The sequence below is a fragment of the Ambystoma mexicanum genome, chromosome 11 (assembly GCF_040938575.1).
Source record: "Ambystoma mexicanum isolate Mex_15411 chromosome 11, UKY_AmexF1_1, whole genome shotgun sequence".
Lineage (NCBI taxonomy): Eukaryota > Metazoa > Chordata > Amphibia > Caudata > Ambystomatidae > Ambystoma > Ambystoma mexicanum.
This window is the reverse complement of record NC_090934.1, coordinates 91,496,909-91,509,148: the sequence shown is the minus strand read 5'-3', so window position 1 is coordinate 91,509,148 and position 12,240 is coordinate 91,496,909. Positions and strand designations below refer to the sequence as shown.

At 45.3% G+C, this 12,240-nt stretch overlaps 1 protein-coding gene across 3 annotated transcripts in view; it reads right to left on the bottom strand.

The window, feature by feature from the left end:
• Nucleotides 1–12,240, bottom strand: part of LOC138503099 (protein argonaute-1) — a 582,484-nt gene that overhangs the window by 208,716 nt on the left and 361,528 nt on the right. The window lies entirely within an intron of this gene.

Sequence of the window (12,240 nt, the reverse complement as noted above, 5' to 3'; positions counted from 1 at the left end):
GCGCCATATTGACTGTAGGTCAGTCTGGGCCGCCCGTGCCCAGAGCCCCTGCATGAGCCGTCCCCACCGCTCTCGGGATTCGCCAGCCGTTCCCGCCAGGCTACTCCACTCCTGCCGGTACTTTCATGGCAGTCATGGTTCTGCAACAGGAATCATGGCATTATTGCCAGAATCGGGCCAGGAGCTATCACAGAGCCATGCTTCGTACTCCGGCCCCAAGCCACGCCCCCTTATCCTACCTACTTTTGTGCAATTTCTACTCCCAGTCTGTACTCACAGCCGTGGTGGTGCACAGAAGGGTAACCATTGACCCAAAATGTTAAGTGTTCTTTCAAAATGGCTTTTTCCTTCTTGGTTGTCGTTCTTCTACCATACAGGGTGGGGGAGGTCCTGGTTTGAATTTGGTCTTCGGCGGGATCGCCAAGGACAGGAAACGGGAGGACTCCAAAACTCTGCTGTTCATGGTCTTCTGCTGTGCCTGCCTGGAACCAGTTCTGACTAGGAGGGTGGCTGTCCCAAAAGGACAGCCACGAACCACAGTTTGAAAGGGGCATGGGTGCTGATCAGCTGGATTCCTGCATAAGAGGCATGTCACCAAAGGCTGAAGACAAGCTGAACACTGGAACGAAAGAAACGGTGAGGAAGAAGAAGGGACACATCTGCAGCCGCTTTCAGACGACGAGAGATGCCTTCTGTGCAATCGCTGCTGTCCGACCCATTCTTCCAAGCATCAGGAGAGCCACACAAAAAGGACTCTCTCCCTTAGACTGGTGGGTCCAAATCATTTTCAGGAAGACTTGCAATTTGAGCCATCTCATGACGAGCTGTGACCTTCACGGGCTCCAAACCGCCAATACACTGGGACCAGTGGCCAATGAGCAGCGCATCGCCTTCCGAAGGATGAATCCTCCCAAATGTTTGGTGGACTACTTCCGAACCTCCGGAGGCAAGATTCTGAGAAAGCTGAGTTGAGCGTCACTAAATGTTTCTCATTGCTGCTTTGAAAAGGGTGTCAAAAACAGAGAACTGTGAACATTACTTTGGCTGAAGCCTCTCCACACAACTATTGCTGCGAAGATCCATCCAGTGTCCCTTCTTCAATCTATCTGACCAAGAATTAGGTGACCGGGACTGCTGCATTGAGGAAGCATCATGCTACATCCTTTTCTTCATACTTAAGTGTTAGTGAGACTTTTGGTAAAACGTTCCTAGAGTTGCTTTGTTGCTCCTGTGTTGCTGGAGTACCGATTTGTGTTTTGGGGTTTGCCCATACATGTTCGTCCAGGGTTATTGCCTGTGTCTCTACAGGGAGCCTGCTACAAAGTCCCTGAACTCTTCTTCTCCAACAAAGAACTGTATTTGCTGGTTACAAGTCTTCTGGAACTCTCGACATTCTAAAGCCTGTGCCTAGCCTAATTGTACCGTCCAATCTGACTCTAAGACTCTCAAACCTAGATAGGAATTGACTTCTAAAGCCGAAGATCTCTGTGAATGTAGTCTTTCCTGCCATGTGTTGGTCTTGATTGATTCTTTCTTTCTTGGTGTGACATGCGACTGCTGAGCCTGAGAAATATGCTTAATATATTTTCAGCCAGCAGATTAACGCTTAGAATGAGATTTTGCACTGCTTTGAGGTTAGCCGTGGCTTTCTCCGAGTGTCCCAAATAAACAGGTACATAATACTGAAGTCTTGACAGTACAACTGCCGGAACTAAAAAATTGAGGTTGTCCTTCTAAAGAAGATGCTTGCAGCAATTACTTTTATAGAGATGAAAATGTGCATGTTTTACCACTGGATCTATTTGTGGTCCAAAATACAGCTGATTATTGAATAGGACCCTTACATTTCTCAACAGGAGAAGGAGCACCTAAGCTAGCAGGCCAGGGAAAAGGTAGGGGAGTTTACATCAATTCACCAGCCAATGGTATTTCGGTCTTATTCACATATGAACGCATGCAATTGTCTTGCATCCATCTTTGTACCGGTCCTAGACATTTTTCCACTGTACTGCATTCATCATGTTTCTCATGGAGGTCCACCAGGATTTGAGTGTCATTCGCATAGAGCTGGCACTCAAAACCGGATTCCCTTTTAATTTGCATCAAAGCAAACACGTAAACATTAAAAAGAGGCAGAGCCCTATGGAACACGACACGCTAAACAATTACTATGGGAGAGAAAAGGCCCCATCTTCACCCTCTCTTTTCAATCTCTTTTAAAATATGTCAATCAAGTGAAAGCTGTTCCTTTGATGTGCATTACGGATTTAAGGCCTTCAATCAGAATAGCAAGCTTTGAACAACGAGTTAGGGGTCTTAAATGAGCTGCTCTCCTGCGTAGGGATCTTTGCTACAACAATCTCAAGAGTGGCTGCAGGAGTCCAGATTTTAATCTAGGATCCGGGCTTGAGTTGCCCCCAGCCCACCAATGGGAAGGATCTGCAACATTAAAAGTTACAGGAGCTGTCCACTCCTGGATAGCCTCTTGCCACTGCACCTGCCCAGCAACGGTCACTATGGCATGGAGGTGGACTGGGTTCAGACAGAACCAGACCCTAACATCTGGGGCAGACACACACGCCCACCTACCCACTCACTTTGCTGGAGAAAGTTGGAGCTTTCCCCTGGGAAAGGACTTACGATGTATGAAAAACCCAGCCCTGGGAGGGCATGTAGAAGGTCAAATTACAAGATGGCCCAAGGACATGCGAAAATCTTGTGGCACAGCCATTTTAGAGTATATGGTACGCTAAATGGCATTATGTGGTCAAATGAAAAAGTGCACAAGAACATAAAAAAGAAACCGGTTTAACAGTATCCGCAGCCATCAGCCCATCCTGGACACATCATGCAACTAACAAGTTGCCAAAAAACAAGTAATAGAGGTACAAAGTGTGTCTACCACACTTCAAAGAAAGTGACATATTCAGGGAAAAATAAACATGTTTACTATGGAGAACAGAGTTCTCCTGCACTGATGGCCATAGGGACGGATCAGTTCCACCACAAATGAGCTTAGCAAGGTAAGTGAAGCAAAACGCTTCTCTTACCTCCATATGTCAGGAAATGTTCAACACAATAGCAAAACGTAAAGTGTCCCATTGATGTGCATGCAGGGAAAGCAAGAAAAATCTTTCTGAATACATTTTCTTCCCACCCCTTGCCTATCTGTGTTGTGTGCTTACCACCAGATATAGCAAGCATGGGTTGTCTCTTTTGTACATTTAACTGTTGGAGCAGGCACTAGAGATTCTATCTTCTCCCCTTGGCTCTTTAACATCTACCTTACACGCCTCATCTCCTCCTTCGCCTCCAACTTCCAGTGTTACGCAGACGACACAGCACTTTTTCAAACTTCCAGCTGACCCTCTTTCACCCTACATTATCCCTGACTGCCTATCTGCCATCGAGTCCTGGTGCACCTCCAACGATCTCTGCCTCAACGCTTGTAAAACTGAGATCCTTCCCATCGGGACACCTGCTCCCTCCTTTCCTTGACTCTGGCTTCTCCCCCTGCCCCTTCTTCTGAATCCAGAAACCTTGGAGTCATCCTAGACTCCTCTCTCTCCTTCCTCCCTCACACTCAGGACATTGCCAATAATTCACACTTTCAGCTCTTCCTTCTCAAAGGAATTCTCCCTTTTCTCACTTCCCCCAGAGGCACAATGTTACCCCAGCCCTGGTTCTCTCTAGGCTTGACTATTGCAGTAGCCTCCTCCTGAATCTACTTACTTCCGCTCTGCGACCCCTCCAGCTAATCCAGAATAGGGCAGCGAGACGCATCATTAGCCTTAAGCCCAGGGACCACATCTCTCTGGCGCTAAAAAGTCTTCACTGGCTTCCGGTTGCTGCACGGATTAAATTCAAATCCCTCTGCATCTTCCACAAGGCTACCTGAGGCCGGGGACCACATCGTCAACTGTATATTACTAAATACTGTCCCTCTAGACCACTACGTTCCACTGGCACCAACTCTTTGTGTGTAAAGTGTTTTGCTAAACAGAAGGTAGGTGGTTGATGGCTTTCCTCAGCTGGCTCCCTCCTATGGAACAGCCTTCCCCTGCCTCTGTGCCTTGAGCAGGACTTCCTCTAATTCCAGAAGCTGCTCAAGACTTTCCTCTTTAACTTCTGCTTCCCTTCTTCGCTTCTCTGCTAATCCCGCAGTTGCTGTGATTGGTGTTTGAGGCCCTTATGCATCTTCGGGGGCCCCTGACCTCCCACACCCAATCTTCCCAGCTCCTGTCTTCTCTCAGCACTTGCCCTGGCACTCCCTCCATCCTGGAGGTTTCGCACTTACTCCTAACGTTGCACCTGGCCATGTAGCACTCAAAAACCCAAGCACTTCATATGTGGTTCACCCATGAGCCCGGACTCCCCAGCACTTACGTCCTCTTCTCTGCTTCACTTGCAGGTTCTGAATACTCACAAGGCATAGTAGGTGGACTACTTTTTTGTAGGATCAAGCAGTGTCAGTGTTTCCTATTGCAAGAGGTGCGGCTTGACTCCAGGATCTAGTGAAGGTCCTTTCCTCAAACCCTCCAGAGAGGCGCTAGCGCGGCCTCAGAGAGAGAGCAGGCGACGAACCCCGGAGCAGACCCGTGACGTCGGCACAGTGTGACACAGAGATGCTGTGGGCCTGAGGATAACGGACGGGCGCACCTGAGAGAATTTTTTCTGGGCTGCCAGCTGAGGCCCGAGGAAGTCTGGGTGAAGTCCGGGGTAATGACTCATTCGCTCGATGCTGGCTGAGATTATTTTCTAAAGCGCTCCTCTAACGCGCTTCGAGCCCTTTTGATAAACGAAAAGTGTGCTTGAGGCGGGAGAAAAGAGCTGCCGCGAGCAGCTATTGTGAGGAGCATATTGCTTTTAAACAAGTTTATGTATACTCCAGCATTTGGGGTACGAGGAGTAAGGTTGAAAGGTGTGTTTATCCTATGCTGACTGGATCTCAAGTCCGTGAATTCCTACTAAAAGCGGGTCAAGCTGCTGGCTCGTATTCATTAGCCCCCACTTCTACGTTAGATTGACTTTAAAGAGAGGAGCTTATTGTGTATGTGAGCCTGTGGGTGAATTATTTTGAGTCGGGAGACTGTGGGCTTAATTGACTTTGATCCCGATTTTTGCTAATTAACTTCCGTTGTGGCTCCACCTTTTTAACACTACTGTGATACTTAGAGTATAGGTGGATTCCTATAGTCAACTAAGGGGCCATTAGTGACTTGTTCCGCAGTATACAAACATCGGAGAAGGGGCATAATTTTGTCCTTAAAATGCCTCCTGCTAAGAAGACATCACACTCGAAATATAACCTCTGTAGACAGAAGGTCCAACTGAAGCCGCAGTACACCACGGCCGAGGAATCGGAAGTGATAAACACTAAGTCGAGTAAAAGATCAAAGAAAGCACTGCCATCTGACCAAGGAGTTATCACTCATTTTTTCCCGCTAAATCCCCAGCCAGAAACCAATTCTACCATCATAGAGGAAGTTGCAACATCTGGAATTGATGGAGCTATTTCACAGAACTCGACTAACTTTGATGACATCGACAATAACTCTTAACTGGACCTCTGATTAAGTATACAAGGGGCATGATCCCAGTGATTCCCATTTCATCAGGACAAAAAAATATGAGCTACCAACAAGAGCCTCAGGCTAATGACATCCCTGGACCACCTAGCCTTCCAGTGAGTACGTATATACTATCAGCATCCCCAAATTTAGCCATAAATTTGATGGAGAGCACTCCTGAAAGTGAAGCTGAGGTGGTGGGAGGTTTAATTCCCAGATTCTACTGAAATTGCAGCAATCCGGTCTTCTGTGGCTGCCTTAAAGTTTGCTCTCAGGAGTTTGCTCCAAATGTCTGGGCGCATTTTGGCTAATACGAATATCATTACCTCTGCTAACAGTCTTGGCAATAGAGAGAGAGAAGAAGCTGATTGCAATCATTCGGAAGATATCCATATTGCCGAAGAGGCAGAAGTACAGCTGGACCCAGACTCTAACATGAATCCAAAAGATAGCTCTGAGGTGCTGTATTTGCGGAAGCAGCACCGTCTGACCAAAATGGCACTAATTAGCAAAAGGCTGTGTGTTGTGGCCTCATCACTGGCGGCATAGTCTGGCCAACCTGAGACACGCTCTAAGAAAGCTAAGAAAAGAGCTGCTAGGGCTAAGAAAAGGAATGCTATGGGAGAAGGCCAGCTAACTAGTTGACTGATACCTGAAATGGGAACCGACTCACTCTTGGAATAGATCCCGGAAACCTTGATAATGGATCCACAGAGCAAGGAAGACATCAACCTTCCTACTCCTAATAAGTCTCGAGTTCAGTACGACCACAGAAGGATCCAGTGGATAAATCAATGAATCTGGGGGCCAACAAGGGTGGAGCCTGAGGAATTCGTATTTTTGCCTGATAAAGATAAACACCACAAATGGCGATCCCAGACTGAATTCTTGGTCAGACTCCACTTAGTCCCTCAATTAAGAGTGCCTACATCGGACGATTTCAATTTGTGGAGCCATTGGAGGGGCCAAATCCAAATGTATTAGCCATCCATTGTAAGTTCTCATCTACGGCCCAAATGCTCAGGACTTTCAAAGAGGAAATGAAGGCGGTAGATGTTGAAACAGATGCCGATCTCAATGAGGAAGATCCTAGTTTGACGAAAACGGACTTAGAAATTTTGACCCATGAGACGCCACTTCCCATACTTACGAAAGGGGAAAAGGTTGAATTAACTGACGTCGTGAATGTACTGAAATGGTTGGCAGATTTGCTGCCGGAAGTCCTAGCAAAACAATGAGAACTCACAATTTTCTCATGGAACTGTAGATGCTCCTCCCATTTACTATCCCCCAATGGCTCAGTACAATACATAACTAATCATACATGTATATGTTTGCAAGAGACTTGTCTATGATGCCCTTGATCCTAGATGGATACACAATATACCTGTCTTATGCCAATAAGGGAGAAAGAGGTAGACCCTATGGGGGTTTACTCATAGGGGTGGTTCATACAGTAGACTCAAGATGCATTTTCTCAAAGTATGATAGTAATTTGATTGCTTTTGAAGTGGATTATGATTACAAAGGGAAGCCTGAAAGGTTCCTACTTGTTAGCCTATACAATCCTCAGGGAGCTGAGTTAAGAGAGAAAATTCAAGACGCCTACATGATTTTTTGGCATCCTGGCTGATAGACCCTGTGAATACAGCTGTGGTAGTAGTGGGAGATTTTAACTGCCACATGTCAGGGAGTGGGGCAAGGGGTGGGAAATTCCAACAATCCGAAATTGAAAGCTAAATGTAACATGCTCCATGCAAAAAACGAGAGACAAGGACGGGTGCAATTCTTTGATCACTGGGAACTTGAGATGATTAATGGTAGAACGGCGAGCGATTAACCAGGCAGATACACGTGGAAGAATGGTGCGTGTCGTAGCACATTGGATGATGTATTTGTCTGCCCGAGAATGACACTCCTTGTGGCAGACATGAAAGTGATACCTAACACATGGAGTGATCACGATGCTTTACTGTGTACGCTTAATATATCCAGATACCATACTGAATGTAAGCCTATGGGGAACTTAAAGGTAAATCGGGCTGGTACTAGAATTAGCTGGTCTGACAAGACCATAAAACAAGCAGTAGAAGCGCTTGCAGAAACTAGATTCTCAAAATGTTCCCAATTTTATGCCATATCTGCAAATTCTATTGAGAATTAGATATGCTCATTCTCCGGTAAAAATGCAACTATGGTTGTGGTCGGATGGTTAGGGATTCTGAGAAGAAACTCCCCTGCGACAGTTTAATTAGAAACGCCAAGAGGAAATTAAGGGCCGAGCTTAGATATGCTAAGCAAACGAATGATCCCACAGAGTTATACTACGCCAAAGTTAGGAATATTAAGATATAGAGCAGCGATTAAATACAGGAGAAGAACAGAGAATTCAAGCCTGGCAAAGGTTAGTACAAACGCTATGCTCTAAAAACACTATGAGCATTTGGTCTCTCCTTAGTGAAGCAAGGGGCAATACAACCGGTTCTGCAGAATGGGTAAACTTCCTCGAGAGGCGAAACGCTCCCATGAACACTGAGCATTCCATCCCCTTGAGTGTTGCCCAATCGGCAGCACCAATTGATGTATCATAGGAATCCATTTTGGGCAAGATTAAGCGGTTAAAAGCCTCCAGAGCTCCTGGACACAACGGGTTGGCTAACGTAGTCATCAAGAGCCAACCTGATTTTTGGGGCAGTCTGATAACAATTATGTTTGAGAAAATATTAACTGAAGGCAATATCCCTGCTCCATGGCAGACGGCTATATTAATTCCCGTCTTTAAAAAGGGGAATCGACTAGACCCCAATAATTATAGGCTCTTATCCATGTTCGATTCGACTGGCAAATTGTTTGCCTCCCTTATACTGGACGAGTTACAAGCGTGGGCTGATAAAGCTAATATTCTCTGCAAACTCCAGAGTGGCTTTAGACATGGATATTCCACCACCCATAACCTTATGGTCATGGATGTTATGTGAAATAGAGCTCGGAAGATCGGGAACCCTCCGCTGTATGCATTATATGTGGACCTCAAAGCCACATTCGATTCGATACCAAGGGGTAGATTATGGCTCAAGTTAAAGGATATGGGCTCTCCAGAGGGGTTGCTCTACTATCTTAGAATATTACATCTAAATACATCGGCCAGATTTAAATTAGATCAGTAAGGTCACATGCGGATAAGGTATCCCAGAATAGGGGGATAAAGCAAGGCTGTATAACCGCTCCCCTTATTTATAACCTATACGTACATGATATACCGGAGACGATTGCCTCAGCAAAAAATTGTCCACCTAAAATTAGCGAGACTTCCTGCCCAGTCCTAGCATATGCGGACGACTTAGTCATATTTGATCACACCTTCAGTGGGATCCGCAGATCAGCCCTAGCATTGTGGGAGTATGCAGATAGAAACAGTCTCAATATTAATTTGGGCAAGACCCAAATAATGAGATACTCCAGTAAGAAAACTGCTCGCGTTAGACTTATCATACGCGATGCAGAAATCATATTTGCTCCCCACTACAAATACCTCGGAATAGAGTTTGATCTGAGTGGCGATTATGTCACATGTAAGCAAATGCGTACTATTCGAGTTTTCTCCCCAATGATAACCTACGGTCTAGAAGCCCTATCACATATAGATCTTAAATGGCTGCAGGTAATCGAGGGGACATTTTGGCGAAAGATCTTAGGCCTTCCGTGTACCTGTGGCCCTTATGGAGTTGGGTTTGATCTCCCTAAAAGCCATGGTTCTGAAGAAGAGAGTGGGCACTTGCGTAAAGATGAGCTGTGGCACCAAGAATTCTCTGTTGACAGCCACCATATTTCAGGAAGCAAGTAAAAAGCACACCACTTGCGCCTTGAAAGGCACCATTGAAAACCTTTTCGCAGAGATATGTTGGACACCAAGAGGAGGGATTTACTCAGAGAAAATGAATAATGCATTGGTAAAGCGTATTGAACTTTGGGACTGGTTGGAGAATTTTGCCCACTTGAACAAGCTTAAAATGTATCAATTTGTAAAATACAGACTATACACAATTAAGAAGGCCCAGGAGTACATCAACCTTTGTCCCTCTAAGAGGCTCAGACGCTTTTTTCTGCTACTGAGTGTGGATCAGCTCCCCACACTGGTAGTAACGGGAATTGTGAATAAGATACCTAAAGAAGAATGGTTCTGTCACCAATGTTAAGATCACAAAATCTTAGCGTCAGCCAAACATCTACTGAATGAATGTCACACAATGTCCAAATTTATTGAATTATACATGGGTGCATATGTTCACAATTTGGAAACAATTGGGTAGATGTCATTTTGGCTGTATTGTATTAATACTAGGAGCATGTGTTTATTAACTTCTCTATACAACGTTTGGCTGCAGATTGAAACCAGGTTGGGTATATCGATGAGTAATGGGCAATCTGATTATTAGCCAGCTTAGACTTTAGAGTCAGGATGTGTAGGAACTGTGAAGAACCATATGTCTGCTCATTATATCTATTTCTTTGTTGATTATATATTTTTACCAGATTGAACTTGTTGTATTTCAAATTCTATTTAACTGATGATAAATGGTTTATGATATTGGAAAGAAATGAAGGGACATTTTATGTGACAGTACGTTATGAACATTTGTAACTGATAAGTGTCTTCTTTGGTTGCATACTTGTTTTTTATTAATGTGTTATTTCTTTTTATTTCATTAATTATGATCATTTTTGATAAACTAAATGTAATATATGAGATTCTGTTTTATGTAATGTGTAAAGTCTATGATTTAAACTAAATCACATTAATAATAAATATAGTAGGTTTGTCATTGCTTCCTTTTCCCTCCCCTGCTCCGATTAAATATTGTGTTGTAATGTCTTCACTCTCTTGTTCCCTCCCCCGCCCTGCAGGTTCTTTGAAACAGTATTTTACTTTCTGTATAATCGCCTAACAAGCAAACAATAAGTAAATAAATACACATCTTACCACTGTTTAGAATGTTCAACTGCCATTTTCTCTCCATGCCACTCTATGCTGAATGCCTATCTGTTATCGTTGACCCACAGAGTATGGGGTGAGGAGAGTCCTCTAAGAATTCATAGTTTTTATAGACATAGTATTTTGTGTAATGTAATACTGTGTACGTTGGGCTCAATTGAACTAACTGAACTAGTAGAGATGTGTATGTGTAACTGTGACAGGGTCATGGTCATAGTCCTGCCAAGGGGAGAAGGGACCTCTCCCAGACGTTGGTAGAGGGCGTTTTCCCTTTCTCTGAAAACCCCTCATGTGCCATGCATGTTGACGATGGGTCCACCCTCTGTCGCACAATACCTCCAAACCAGTTTTCTGACCAGAGCTCTTGTTTCTTTCAGAACTACAGCCCTTAAAAATGTACCTGGGGCCATCAAGAAAACATGGACCAGAATCAGGAATGGAACACAGGAAAAAAATTGATTGAACTGAGATTTCTCCTGCTGAGGATTAGTGACCCCCAACTCCTGACCTACCAAACCCATGCGTACCTCAGGGGAAAGGTAGCAATAGAAAACCAAGATAGGAGGGAACCTAAGGGAGCATGAGAGACAGAAATCCACTGCAAACCGAATTGGCTGCAAAACTCACCAGCACAGGCAGAAACCCACAAGGGAAACAAGCAGCCTGAGCACCTGGCTGCTACCCTGTAAACAAAGTGAAAAGGGGGCAGAGCTAAAGAGGGTTTTAAAGCTTTGCACCTCTGTAAGCAAGAGAGAGAGACGGAAGAGAGGAGAGTGTGGGAGGAGAGAAGAGTGTGGGAGGAGAGAAGAGTGTGGGAGGAGAGAAGAGTGTGGGAGGAGAGAAGAGTGTGGGAGGAGAGAAGCGAGTGGGAGGAGAGGAGAGAGTGGGAGGAGAGGAGAGAGTGGGAGGAGAGGAGAGAGTGGGAGGAGAGGAGAGAGTGGGAGGAGAGGAGAGAGTGGGAGGAGAGGAGAGAGTGGGAGGAGAGGAGAGAGTGGGAGGAGCGATTGGGAGGAGAGAAGGAAGAGAGAATAGAGGAAGAGAGAATAGAGGAGGAGAGAAGGCGACAAGAGAGGAGGAGAGAAGAGAAAGACGGAATAGAGACGAGGAGAGAGAAGCAGGAGAGAGAGAGGAGGAGGGTAGGGGGAAGGTTAGAAGCAGAGGAGAGGGAGGCAACAGTTGTATGTAGTGTAATGTGGGGGCATGTGGACGTTGAGTGTGAAAGGAGAGCTAAGATTGAGAGAGGGAAAAGGTTCAGGAGAAATTAGAGTAATCGAGAGAGTGAAAGGTCAGATAGGTGTTGTGAATGCAATGCAGTAGTGGTAGTAGTGGTGAGGGCAGAGAGAAGCAGGAAGGCAAATAGCTGGAAGAGATAGGCGGAGATGGTGTGGCAAGACTAGGACATATAGGCGTAGATAGGAAGTTGTGTGATGTATAGAGGGGAGAGTGATGCTCATAGAAAAGGATGAGCAGGGAACCATATCCCTGGAGGGGGGAGCATGGCACTATTTCCCTGAGCAGGAAAGGGAGGTGAGGAGAGTATAAAAGAAAGGGTGAGAGTACAGAATGAGGATGGGGCGGCATTAGCAGAGGGGAGGTAGGAGAGAGAAATATTAAATCAGGGACAGGAGAGAAAGGGAGTGTGCTGCAACAAGAACACTATATCCCAAAACGTTATCA